Consider the following 12,617-nt stretch of genomic DNA (forward strand, 5'->3'; position numbering starts at 1 on the left):
ATGTGCTTGAACTGGAGAGAGTCTGGAGCAGAGAAACAAAGCTAATAATGGGGCTGGCAGACCTCAGTTATGAGGAACATTGATAAGCATCAGATTATTCTCCCTGGAGCAGAGAAGCCTAAAAGGGGATACGTTTGTGATATACTAATGGTGGTTCTGGCATTGGGAGGAAACTTATTTAATCTAAGGTGTCTAAAGAGGGGACACAGTCACAAAATGAAGTTAGACGAGAAGCAGTTCAATGTTAAACTGCATGAGGGGTTCTTTGCTTTTAGAGTGGTAAGGAAGAGTAACTCCCTTCCACAGTTGGTGGTGTCAGCAGGGAGTGTAGCAGGCAAATTTCATGAAGATAGCACCAACGGGCCATGTCTATAAAATGTGCATTGAAATAGCCACTCCAAAGCTGACCTGACAAGCTGATAATGCAACACACAACTGGGAGACAGGGACAGATTTATTTTCACCCCATAATAAGAAGTGCCTGAACAAAAACCTCCATAGCAGGATTACCAGGTATTTCATTACTGAAAGCTACAGATGTAAAAATAATGAATTACTTTTGAAATGACATTAGGGTGTTTAAAGTTTGTATGATATTTAAGTAATTAGATTTCCACATAGTTGTAGGATCTAAACAAAAGACACTACTCTAAATATTATTTTCTTCAGTCTCTGCTGCCCTTTGCTTGGTAAAGTGATGGTGCATTTGGCACTCTTATGACATTGCTTTTGCTGAAAAAAGTTTTTCATGAAGAGCTAACATGCTGGAAGTACCTGCCTGAGAACCACCCATCCCTAATGTGTTTCCTCCGTATGGGACACAAAGGCCCTGATTCACTATTGGGCGTGGGCGCATATTTATGGGCTTAAGCCCAATTTTCATGGGCGTCCGTCATTTTTTACCCTGCAACCTAATTCACTATTGAGCAGAGCCCATAAGCAGATGCCCAATCTAATTCACAAAAGGACACACGCCCGAAATCAGACTCACAAAACAGACTTGCTAAGAAGCAAGTCTAAAACCATGAAAAATCACTGCAGAGACATGTTCACTTAGAAATTTGCTTTGCCAAATATCAGGACTTCACTTTAAACAATATCTGCTATTTCCAAAAAAATTAAAAATGTGTTAAAAATCGTTTTTTTCAAGGAAATCGACACAGTAAAAATCTAGAAGCCCGTGCAGTGTCTTTGGCAGATACAACTGAGCATGTGCAGAACACATTTTAGACTTCTGCCATGGGCGTTTGCTTTTTAGCCACTGACTAATAGTGAATCTGATTGTGGATTCCTCTGAGAGCCGGTACTCGCTCGCGTCTATTGTGTTTAATAAACAGCACTCGGCATATCTTCATGTAATCTAACTAGATTTCCTTAGTTCTAGTGATTCTATTTTTGTTTCTTATCCTTTATAATTATTTCTGTAATGATTTTACTTATTTCAAAGGTCTAGATAATATTTATTTTGACAGCTGAATGTAAAAATAAAGGTCCACAATAAAAAAAAAAAAAAAAAAAAACAGCGTGGGTCCCCCCTCTTATCCATACCAAGCCCTTCAGGTCTGGTATGGATATTAAGGGGGAACTCCACGCTGAAATTTAAAAAAAAAAACAGCGTGGGTCCCCCTCAATATCCATACCAGACCCTTATCCGAGCATGCAGCCCGGCAGGTCAGGAAAGGGGGGGGACGAGCGAGCGCCCCCCCCCTCCTGAACCATACCAGGCCACATGCCCTCAACATGGGGGGGTGCTTTGAGGCAGGGGGGGCTCCCCCCCCAAAGCACCTTGTCCCCATGTTGATGAGGACAAGGGCCTCTTCCCCACAACCCTGGCCGGTGGTTGTGGGGGTCTGCGGGCGGGGGGCTTATCAGAATCTGGAAGCCCCCTTTAACAAGGGGGCCCCCAGATCCCGGCCCCCCCCCTACGTGAAGGAGTCTGCGGTAGATGCTCCCGCAGACTCCTTCACAAAAAAAAAAAGTGTGGTGTAAAAAAAACACAGTACAGGGTCTTTGACAAGTCCTTTATTAAAACAATGTCCCCCGAAGTAGATCCAACGTCAATCACGGCGGCGGCGGCAGGGACCCGAAAAAAGAAAAAAAAAAAAAGGTTCCGCTCCCGTCGGAGGCTTCCAGCCTTGTGAAGAGGCTAGCTGACAGTTCTTATATAGGTATGGGGCGGGGCCAGCCGGGCACATCATCCCCGCCCCTTACCTATTTGAGAAATGTCACCCTGTCTCTCCGCTGAGGCTAACTAGCTGAATGCAGGAGACAGTCTGACATTTCTTAAATAGCTATGGGGCGGGGCCAGCCGGGGACATCATCCGAGTGACCCGCCCCATGTCACATGCTTGCTGTTCCCGGCTGGCCCCGCCCCATAGCTATATAAGAAATGTCAGACTGTCTCCTGCATTCAGCTAGTTAGCCTCAGTGGAGAGACAGGGTGACATTTCTCAAATAGGTAAGGGGCGGGGATGATGTGCCCGGCTGGCCCCGCCCCATACCTATATAAGAACTGTCAGCTAGCCTCTTCTTCACATGGCTGGAAGCCTCCGACGGGAGCGGAACCTTTTTTCTTTTTTCGGGTCCCTGCCGCCGCCGCCGTAATTGACGTTGGATCTACTTCGGGGGACATTGTTTTAATAAAGGACTTGTCAAAGACCCTGTACTGTGTTTTTTTTACACCACACTTAGTTTTTTTGTGAAGGAGTCTGCGGGACCATGTACCGAAGACTCGTTCATGTAGGGGGGGGGGCCGGGATCTGGGGGCCCCCTTGTTAAAGGGGGCTTCCAGATTCTGATAAGCCCCCCGCCCGCAGACCCCCACAACCACCGGCCAGGGTTGTGGGGAAGAGGCCCTTGTCCTCATCAACATGGGGACAAGGTGCTTTGGGGGGGGGAGCCCCCCCTGCCTCAAAGCACCCCCCCATGTTGAGGGCATGTGGCCTGGTATGGTTCAGGAGGGGGGGGGCGCTCGCTCGTCCCCCCCCCTTTCCTGACCTGCCGGGCTGCATGCTCGGATAAGGGTCTGGTATGGATATTGAGGGGGACCCACGCTGTTTTTTTTTTAAATTTCAGCGTGGAGTTCCCCCTTAATACCCATACCAGACCTGAAGGGCTTGGTATGGATGAGAGGGGGGACCCATGCTGTTTTTTTTATTATTTATTTAATTCACGGAAATAATTTAAAATTCAGCTGTCAGTGGGAAACCCCGATGACAGCTGAAACATTCCTTCTGTCCCTGCAGAGAGCTCCGCTATTATATTTGACATTAAAAAGTATAGAGACTGCAACATTGTATCCATTTGTATCCATTCCGGATATAGATGTTTTTATTCGGATACAAATAGATACAATGTTGCAACCTTTATACTTTTTAATGTCAAATATAATAGCGCAGCTCTCTGCAGGGACAGAAGTAATTACTTCGCTATTATATTTGCAGGCCGTAGATGGGGCGAAAATCGAACAATTTTTTTACCATTGGTGGTAACGTCGGCCCATTGAACAACCGATTTTTTTTTTTTAAAACGGTCAGTTTTCGCCCCATCTAAGGCCTGCATTTTTCTTTTTCTTATTCTTTTTTTTTATTCTTCTTTTTCTTGCAGGTCATGGCTCATGTGCAGATTATTTATCTGTTAAAAGATAAGCCAATTTGCCGATCATTGCAGCTAAAATCGGCCGATCTGCAAAATTGGCCAATTTTTATCCAAATTTACCAATTAAAAAAAGTTGCAAAATTCCCAAAAATGGCTGACCAATTAACCCACTAACGGGCTGAAAATCAGCCAATTTTTTTTGCGGACGATTTTAGACCCATGTAAAGCAGGCCATAGATGGGTCTAAAATCGGCCGATTTTTCTGCCGAAAAGAAAATCGAACGATTTTCGGGCTGTTAGTGGGTTAATTGGTCAGCTGTTTTTCGGGATTTTGGCACATTTTTTTTATCAGTAAATTTGGAACAAAAAATTTTCAACTTTACTGGTAAAAAAAATATGCTAAAATCCCAAAAAATGGCTGACCAATTATCCCAATAACGGAAGAGGCCCTTGTCCCCATTAACATGGGGACAAGGTGCTTTGGGGGGGAGCCCCCCTTCCCCAAAGCACCCCCCCATGTTGAGGGCAGGTGGCCTGGTATAGTTCAGGAGGGGGGGCGCTCGCTCGTCCCCCCCCCCTTTCCTGACCTGCCGGGCTGCATGCTCGGATAAGGGTCTGGTATGGATTTTGGGGGGATCCCCAAGCTGTTTTTTTTTATTTCAGCGTGGAGTTCCACCTTAATATCCATACCAGATCCGAAGGGCTTGGTATGGATGGGAGGGGGGACCCCACGCTTTTTTTTTTTTTTTTACATTCAGCTGTCAGTGGGGAACCCCGCTGACAGTTGAAACATTAACACATGGCTGTCGCTCCTACAATCCCGCATGAGTTATGTTATCAACTCATGCAGCATTTTAGTAGTGAAAACCAATGCAGCGCTCATGTTTCAGCTGTCGGCGGAGTTCCCCACTGACAGTTGATGTAAAAGTATTGCAGGGAATTATAAACAATTTGTAAAAAACCCGGCGTGGGGTCCCCCCTCCCATCCATACTAAGCCCTTTGGGTCTCGTATGGATGTTAAGGGGTAACTCCACGCTGAAATTAAATAAAAAACAGCATGGGGTACCCCCCAAAATCCATAACAGATACTTATCTGAGCATGCAGCCCAGCAGGTCAGGAAAGGGGGGGGGGGACAAGCGAGCGCCTCCCCCCCTCCTGAACCATACCAGGCCACATGCCCATACCAAATTATTCAAACATTTGTAAACAGACCAATTAACTGAAATGGTTTGGCATTTGTACCCCAAATATGACGTTCCCTGAGGCATTGGTAAACCAAGGTACGCCTGTATTAGTATTGCAATCCTTTGTATTGGGATACATAGAACCATCATACATCTGAATTGGCAACATAGCACAACATTTGTGTCACATTGGAGATATCTGGCTAGTTATACTGAACTTGCCCAGGGACCTAAGATTGATTCACAGCACAGAAATACAGGCTGGGTTAGCAATGTAGCTCCGTGGATTAGTGGTTAGCACTGCTGCCTCACAACTCTAGGGTTGTCGGTTTGAATCCCAACCACGGCAAGGAAGTAGTATGATCTCCGTGTGTGGCTGTCTTCAAATAGATGTTCTGGCAACATCTTTGCTTTCTGTCTAAGTGATCCCTAAAATGTGAATTAGAATGAGGCCTTGTCTGTTGAAACACCTTCAAAGCTGCACCTTATGTGAATGTCATACAATGGTTTACACTCAACCCACTTTTGTGAAGGATTTGGCAAGCAAAGAGCTGACAGAGAGAGAGAAGAGCGAGCCAGTGAGATGAAGAAGAGTGAGCGAGAAAAACATACTGAAGAGTGATAAAGAGAGACATACAGAAGAGCGAGCCAGTGAGACAAAGAAGAGTGAGCGAGAGAGAAAAGACTTGGTTGGTGAATCCACACATCAAACTTGTCACAAATACTGGTATGGATTTTTCCACCAAATGCAAAGCAGACCGCACGCCTTCAAAGATTTATTTCCTTTGTTAATTTTCCTGCTTCGTTCACACTATATGCAATTGAAAATTACTGTTTAAGTTGCCAATTTTACTGTGTTTTCTAGAGAATTACTAACTAGTTGTGTTTTCAATTGTGTGTAGCATTGCGATTTCTATTTGAGTCTAGATGTTAAATTGCTAATAAATGGCCAAAATCTTCAAATACCTTTGAACTCTCACTGCAACAAATGGCGTACGTTAATACACTCACATTCACATTCATTATATCCAATATCAGGTACCATGTCAATTCACAAATCGCACCTGAAATTGCACACCCTGGATGCGACTTGTCATGCGATTGGCATGGCCAGCAACTTGCCCTTTGCATGGCAAATTGCACACAATGTTACTGGGGGCTAACACCACTGTCACATCTAATCCGATGCGGCAATTGCCCAACTTACAGTGAAGTTGCACGAGTTCACAATCCAATTGGATGTGAACAGAGCCTACAGTGGCCAATAGGGTGCGACTTGGTCTACGATTTGCAAGTCGCCTGTAATGCCAATTGCATGGCAATCGCAAACAATGTTACTGGGGGCTACCCGGTCACATTAAAGCAGATTTTTAAGTGGTGTTATTGACACCACAGTCACATCATGTGACTTGCATAGAAGTTGCATGATTTCAAAGTTAGGGTACATGGTGATTTCAACTGCAATTTGCAAGACAATCAACACCGATCTCTCAGCAAATTGCATGAAAAGTAGTGTATTCATTACTCTATTATTACTTGCGGCTCCAACCAAGTTTGAACCACAACAATATGAACGCTCCAATAGCGTGCACATTGAGTGGGACTTGGCATGTGATTTGCACAACATGCAAGTTGTAAATCGTCTGCAAAGTCGCACCCTATTGTCTGCTATTAGAGTGACCACATGGGTGCGTTTCAAACACTGATTTCTATAGTAGTACATGTACTACTTTAGTGGCAATTTGCATAGAGATCTGTGTCAGATGTCTTGAAAATTGCATTAAAATGGTCAACTTTACTGTAAGTTGCATGATTTGTAAATCAGCTTTGCCCAGAGTGTAATGTTTGGTGATGTTTGATTTCTGGAGTGTTTTACCAATTGATGGGAAATTCACCATACTAGTCAAATCGATTTGTCATTTTCAGTATTGCATACAAGATGTGGTCATGTGACTGTCTTAACTCATGCGAGAATCTGGAGGGAATTGTGACCATAGTAGCAATAACGGTTCCAATTGGGGTTCCCTTTCACATCCCTGCTCAATGGTCTGTTGTATGCTGCACACGTACATTTCACTGTATATTTCTTTCTGATTTGTGGGGCCTGTATACCAAGGGTTAATGCAGGTAGGAAGCGGATTCATCAGGTGAAAACACTTTCACTGACCAAACTAAGGTCAGTGGTGGGTGTGGCTTCATTGGGTGTGGGGCCTTGTTTGGCACGCTCCAAATACAACCTAGCTTATATAAAGATGTGCAGTAGGGAGTGATTTGGCCTGTTACTAGGCCGGGTGGTTTGTGACTAAGTCCTTGCTTGTAGTGGTTTGGGGGAAGAAGAGATTTTGTGCTGAATTGCCCCAGACACCACTCAGGCTGTGTTTGGAAGTGGGCTGGAAATGTTTGCATAATTTTGGCCTTGTAAAGTGTTTGTGTGTTATTGCACAATGATTGTGTTTTTTCTCTTTGCATTGAAAGCCTCACACATGTCAATCGTTTTGTTTAAAATCTGCCCTTGTTTTAACTTTGCTTGCTTATTTAGACTCCAATGCATTTTTCTGACAAACCTGCTGACAAATGTATGTGTAGGGGATTTGTAGAGGTGGGAGGGGATTTGTAGAGGTGGGAGGGTTTTTTTTCACATGCTTTGTTTTCTTGATATTTTGATCTGAAGACTTTTTTTTGTGAATGGATCTTCATACTAAGTGATTGTGTAAGTAAATCCTATGTGCATGAAAATGTTACTTGATTCATCTTCCCCTTTGTTTCCTGCTATAACCTGAGCACACACAGTTCACTAGAAGTATCTTTAGATTGTAAGCTCTTATGAGCAGGAGTGTTTTATTTTTGCCACATCAATCCTAATTTTGTGACTCACCAAGATATTGACTGTACCTACTTGTTCCTGCTGACCAAATAAATGACGATATATTTGATCAATAAATATTTGACCGATGTTTTTGTGTTTATTTTATGTTCAATATATGAACAACCTTAATAGTTACTTTGTATACTTATACAGTCATGGCCGAAATTGTTGGCACCCTTGATATTTCTCCAGGAAATCATGTATTTCTCACGAAACGTATTGCATTAACACATGTTTTGCTATACACATGTTTATTCCCTTTGTGTGTATTGGGACAAAACAAAAAAAGGGAGGAAAGAAAGCAAATTCGACATAATGTCACACAAACCTCCAAAAATGGGCTGGACAAAAGTATTGGCACCCTTTCACAACTGCGGATAAATAAGAATGTTACAAGCATGTGATGCTCCTGTAAACTCACCTGGGGCAAGTAACAGGTGTGGGCAATATAGAAATCACACCTGAAAGCAGATAAAAAGGAGAGACGTTCACTTAACCTTTGCATTGTGTGTCTGTCTGTGCCACACTAAGCATGGACAACAGAAAGAGGAGACGAGAACTGTCTGAGGACCTGAGAACCAAAATTGTGGCAAAATATCAACAATCTCAAGGTTACAAGTCCATCTCCAGAGAACTAGATTTGCCTTTGTCCACAGTGCGCAACATTATCAAGAAGTTTGCAACCCATGGCACTGTAGCTAATCTCCCTGGTCGTGGACGGATGAGGAAAATTGATGAAAGATTGCAACGCAGAATAGTCCGGATGGTGGATAAGCAGCCCCAAACATGTTCCAAAGACATTCAAGCTGTCCTGCAGGCTCAGGGAGCATCAGTGTCAGCGCGAACTATCCGTCGACATTTAAATGAAATGAAACGCTATGGCAGGAGACCCAGGAGGACCCCACTGCTGACACAGAGACATAAAAAAGCAAGACTACAGTTTGCCAAAATGTACTTGAGTAAGCCAAAAGCCTTCTGGGAAAACGTCTTGTGGACAGATGAGACCAAGATACAGCTTTTCGGTAAAGCACATCATTCTACTGTTTACCGAAAACGGAATGAGGCCTACAAAGAACAAAACACAGTACCTACGGTAAAATATGGTGGAGGTTCAATGATGTTTTGGGGTTGTTTTGCTGCCTCTGGCACTGGGTGCCTTGACTGTGTGCAAGGCATCATGAAATCTGAGGATTACCAAAGGATTTTGGGTCGCACTGTAGGGCCCAGTGTCAGAAAGCTGGGTTTGCGTCCAAGATCCTGGGTCTTCCAGCAGGACAATGACCCCAAACATACGTCAAAAAGCACTCAGAAATGGATGGCAAAGAAGCGCTGGAGAGTTCTGAAGTGGCCAGCAATGAGCCCAGATCTAAATCCCATTGAACACCTGTGGAGAGATCTTAAAATTGCTGTTGGGAAAAGGTGTCCTTCCAATAAGAGAGACCTGGAGCTGTTTGCAAAGGAAGAGTGGTCCAAAATTCCGGGTGAGAGGTGTCAGAAGCTTATTGATGGTTATAGGAAGCGACTGATTTCAGTTATGTTTTCCAAAGGGTGTGCAACCAAATATTAAGTTAAGGGTGCCAATACTTTTGTCCAGCCCATTTTTGGGGTTTTGTGTGACATTATGTCATATTTGCTTTTCTGCCTCTGTTTTATATTTGTTCCAATACATACAAAGGGAATAAACATGTGTATAGCAAAACATGTGTTAATGCAATACCTTTTTTGTGTGAAATACTTGATTTTCAGGAAAAATATCAAGGGTGCCAACAATTTCGGCCATGACTGTATAATCTGCTCAAATGTAGCTTGTAAGAGCGTGAATATGCAAGTGGGTGCAAACTGGCTTTTTCAAAACCAAAAAAAAACACCCACTTGCACCACAATATTGTTATGTACTAATGAATATGTCACATTCACTGTGCAGCCAGCTACAGGTTTTCTACAATTCGATTTACAGTAATAAAATAGTCCACACTTTGTTGATTTTTGGCCTTTGGCAACAAATATTAGCCAAGGTTAAAAAAAACAAATCAATAAGAAACACACATTTGCGAAAGCTATCATAGCCGCACATAAAAATGCGCGATTGCAAACAAATAAGCACCAAACAGGTGTCCGCATGGAGCATGAACGGCTATCCTGGAAATCCGTCATCACGTGCGCGCGCACCCGGAAGTGGTTGTGGGGAGTGTAAGTGGATGACAAGTGGTTGGAGGTTTTGTGTTGGTTGAAAATTTTGATAACTTTATTGGCATTTGGACATGGCGAGAGCACAGTTATCAACTGAGGAGATGATCCTTATATGTAAAGTAAGTGTGGCCATTGCAAATATGTTTATAACATGTGAGGGACAGGTAATTGTAATTTTGTGGGTGGGGCCTAGCAGAATCTCACTTGGTGCACATGCTACTTATCTGCACATTAGCTCCTGGGTATTGATGGGTCAATGATATTAACCACTTGCCTACTGGGTACTCCTACCCCCTTCCTGTCCTGGCCAATTTTCATCTTTCTGCACTGTTACCCTTTGAATGACAATTGTGCGGTCATGCCACATTGTACCCATCTTAAATTTATATCAGTTTTTTTCAGACAAATAGAGCTTTCTTTGGGTGGTATTGACTTGCTGCTGTGAGTTTTACTTTTTGCTCGATAAACCACAAAATAGCTCATAATGAATAAAAGTCTGTTTATATTATAACATTTGGTAAACTGGTAATTTAGCAACACTGATGTGCGTTGATGAGGCAGCACTGGTGGGTGGCACTGCTGGCCACAGGTGGGCGGAACTGTTGGGTGGCACTGGTGGGCACTGATCATCGGGGCCGACCCCTGCTTTGATAACTGCTGGTTCTCGGCAGTACTTTCCACACATTCTGATAGCGTGATGAAAGTGCAGCCAAGACCCGGCAAATGCATTTCCCGGTGATCAGCGTGTCATTGGACATGGCTGATCACATGGTAAAAAGCCGCTGTGATTGGCCTTTACCACATCACGTGATCAGCTGTGTCCTTAAGACACAGCAATCACGGAGAGCGCGTTCTGCCAGGATGTCATATGACGCCCTCCCAGAGCTGCCTGGATGCAGTGTAGCGTTATTCGGCTATCTGCGGTCGCCCAATAGGTAACCAGCTAGGCCTTCATGGCTAATCTTTGAATATCTGGACATGTATACTGCGTATAATGCATTACATTCTACAATGTGTTGGTGTACATGGTATTACAGTGTGCAATGCGTTGCTGGATTCTGCATGACAGTGGACAGCGTATCACAGTGTGCAATGCGTAGCTCCAGCCTGCATGACAGTGTACAGTGCATTACAGTCTACAATGTGTGGGTGTACACGGTATTACATTGTACAGTGTATTACAGTCTACAATGTGTGGGTGTACACGGTATTACAGTGTGCAATGCGTTGCTCCATCCTGCATGACAGTGTACAGTGCATTACAGTCTACAATGTGTGGGTGTACACGGTATTACAGTGTATTACAGTGTGCAATGCGTTGTACACTGCAGTGTGCACTAAAGCATTTTACACTCATGCACTGTACACACTAAAGCATTTTACACTCATGCACTGTACACACTAACGCATTTGACATTTTTAGTGTGCAATGCGTTAGTGTGCAATGCCTTGGACAGTACAATACATGTGCATACCCTGAAAAAGGGTCCTGCACATTTTTGGCCCGGATGCGGTGCAATTTGAGGTGTGCAAAATGTTTGTCTCTAATTGCAACGCACATAAATTGCATGTGATTTGCCCAGGAGTGCGGTGTTATACCACAATGCATGTATGTGAAGCCAGAATAAAAGGATGTGGATTTTGTCTACTTTTACTTGCGTATGTTAACATTATGTAAGTGCATTTTTTTTCTGTTTAACATGCTATAGAAATGCAACATGCATTTGGATGGAGTGTTTTTGTATGTGCATTTTGGAAGTATTCTAAACACACATTGACCCTAGGGCCACACCATATCTTATGCAGGCCATAGATGGGTCGAAAATTGGCCGATTTTTCGGCCGAAAATAAAATCGGCCGATTTTTGGATCGTTAGTGGGCTATTTGTTCGGCCGTTTTTCGGTATTTTGGCAGATTTTTTTTTCGGTAAAGTTGGAAAAAAAAACGGCCGAATTTGCCGATCGGCCGATTTTCGCGGCAATGATGGGCAAATTGGCCGATTTTTTACTGATAAAAAATCTGCACATGAGCAGTGACCTGCAAGAGGAAGACAAAAAGAAGAAAAAGAAGAAGAGGATGATGATGAAGAAGAGGATGATGATGAAGAAGAGGATGATGAAGAAGAGGATGATGATGATGAAGAAGAAGAGGATGATGATGATGAAGAAGAAGAAGAGGATGATGATGATGAAGAAGAAGAGGATGATGATGATGAAGAAGATGATGATGATGAAGAAGAAGAGGATGATGATGATGATGATGATGAAGAAGAAGAAGAAGAGGATGATGATGACGAAGAAGAAGAAGAAGAAGAGGATGATGATGAAGAAGAAGAAGAAGAAGAGGATGATGATGATGAAGAAGAAGAAGAAGAAGAGGATGATGATGATGAAGAAGAAGAAGAAGAAGAGGATGATGATGATGAAGAAGAAGAAGAAGAAGAGGATGATGATGATGAAGAAGAAGAAGAGGATGATGAAGAAGAAGAAGAAGAAGAGGATGATGATGATGATGAAGAGGATGATGATGATGAAGAAGAGGATGATGATGAAGAGGAGGATGATGATGAAGAATAAGAAGATGATGAAGAAGAGGATGATGATGAAGAGGATGATGATGAAGAAGAAGAAGAAGAAGAAGAAGATGAAGATGAAGATGAAGAAGATGATGAAGAAGAAGATGAAGAAGAAGAAGAGGATGATGATGAAGAAGAATAAGAGGATGATGATGAAGAAGAATAAGAGGATGATGATGATCAAGATGATGAAGAAGAAGAGG

This window comes from Staurois parvus, unplaced genomic scaffold (genome assembly GCF_062004578.1).
Source record: "Staurois parvus isolate SC_StPar_1 unplaced genomic scaffold, SC_StPar_1.0 ptg001302l, whole genome shotgun sequence".
Taxonomy (NCBI): Eukaryota; Metazoa; Chordata; class Amphibia; order Anura; family Ranidae; genus Staurois; species Staurois parvus.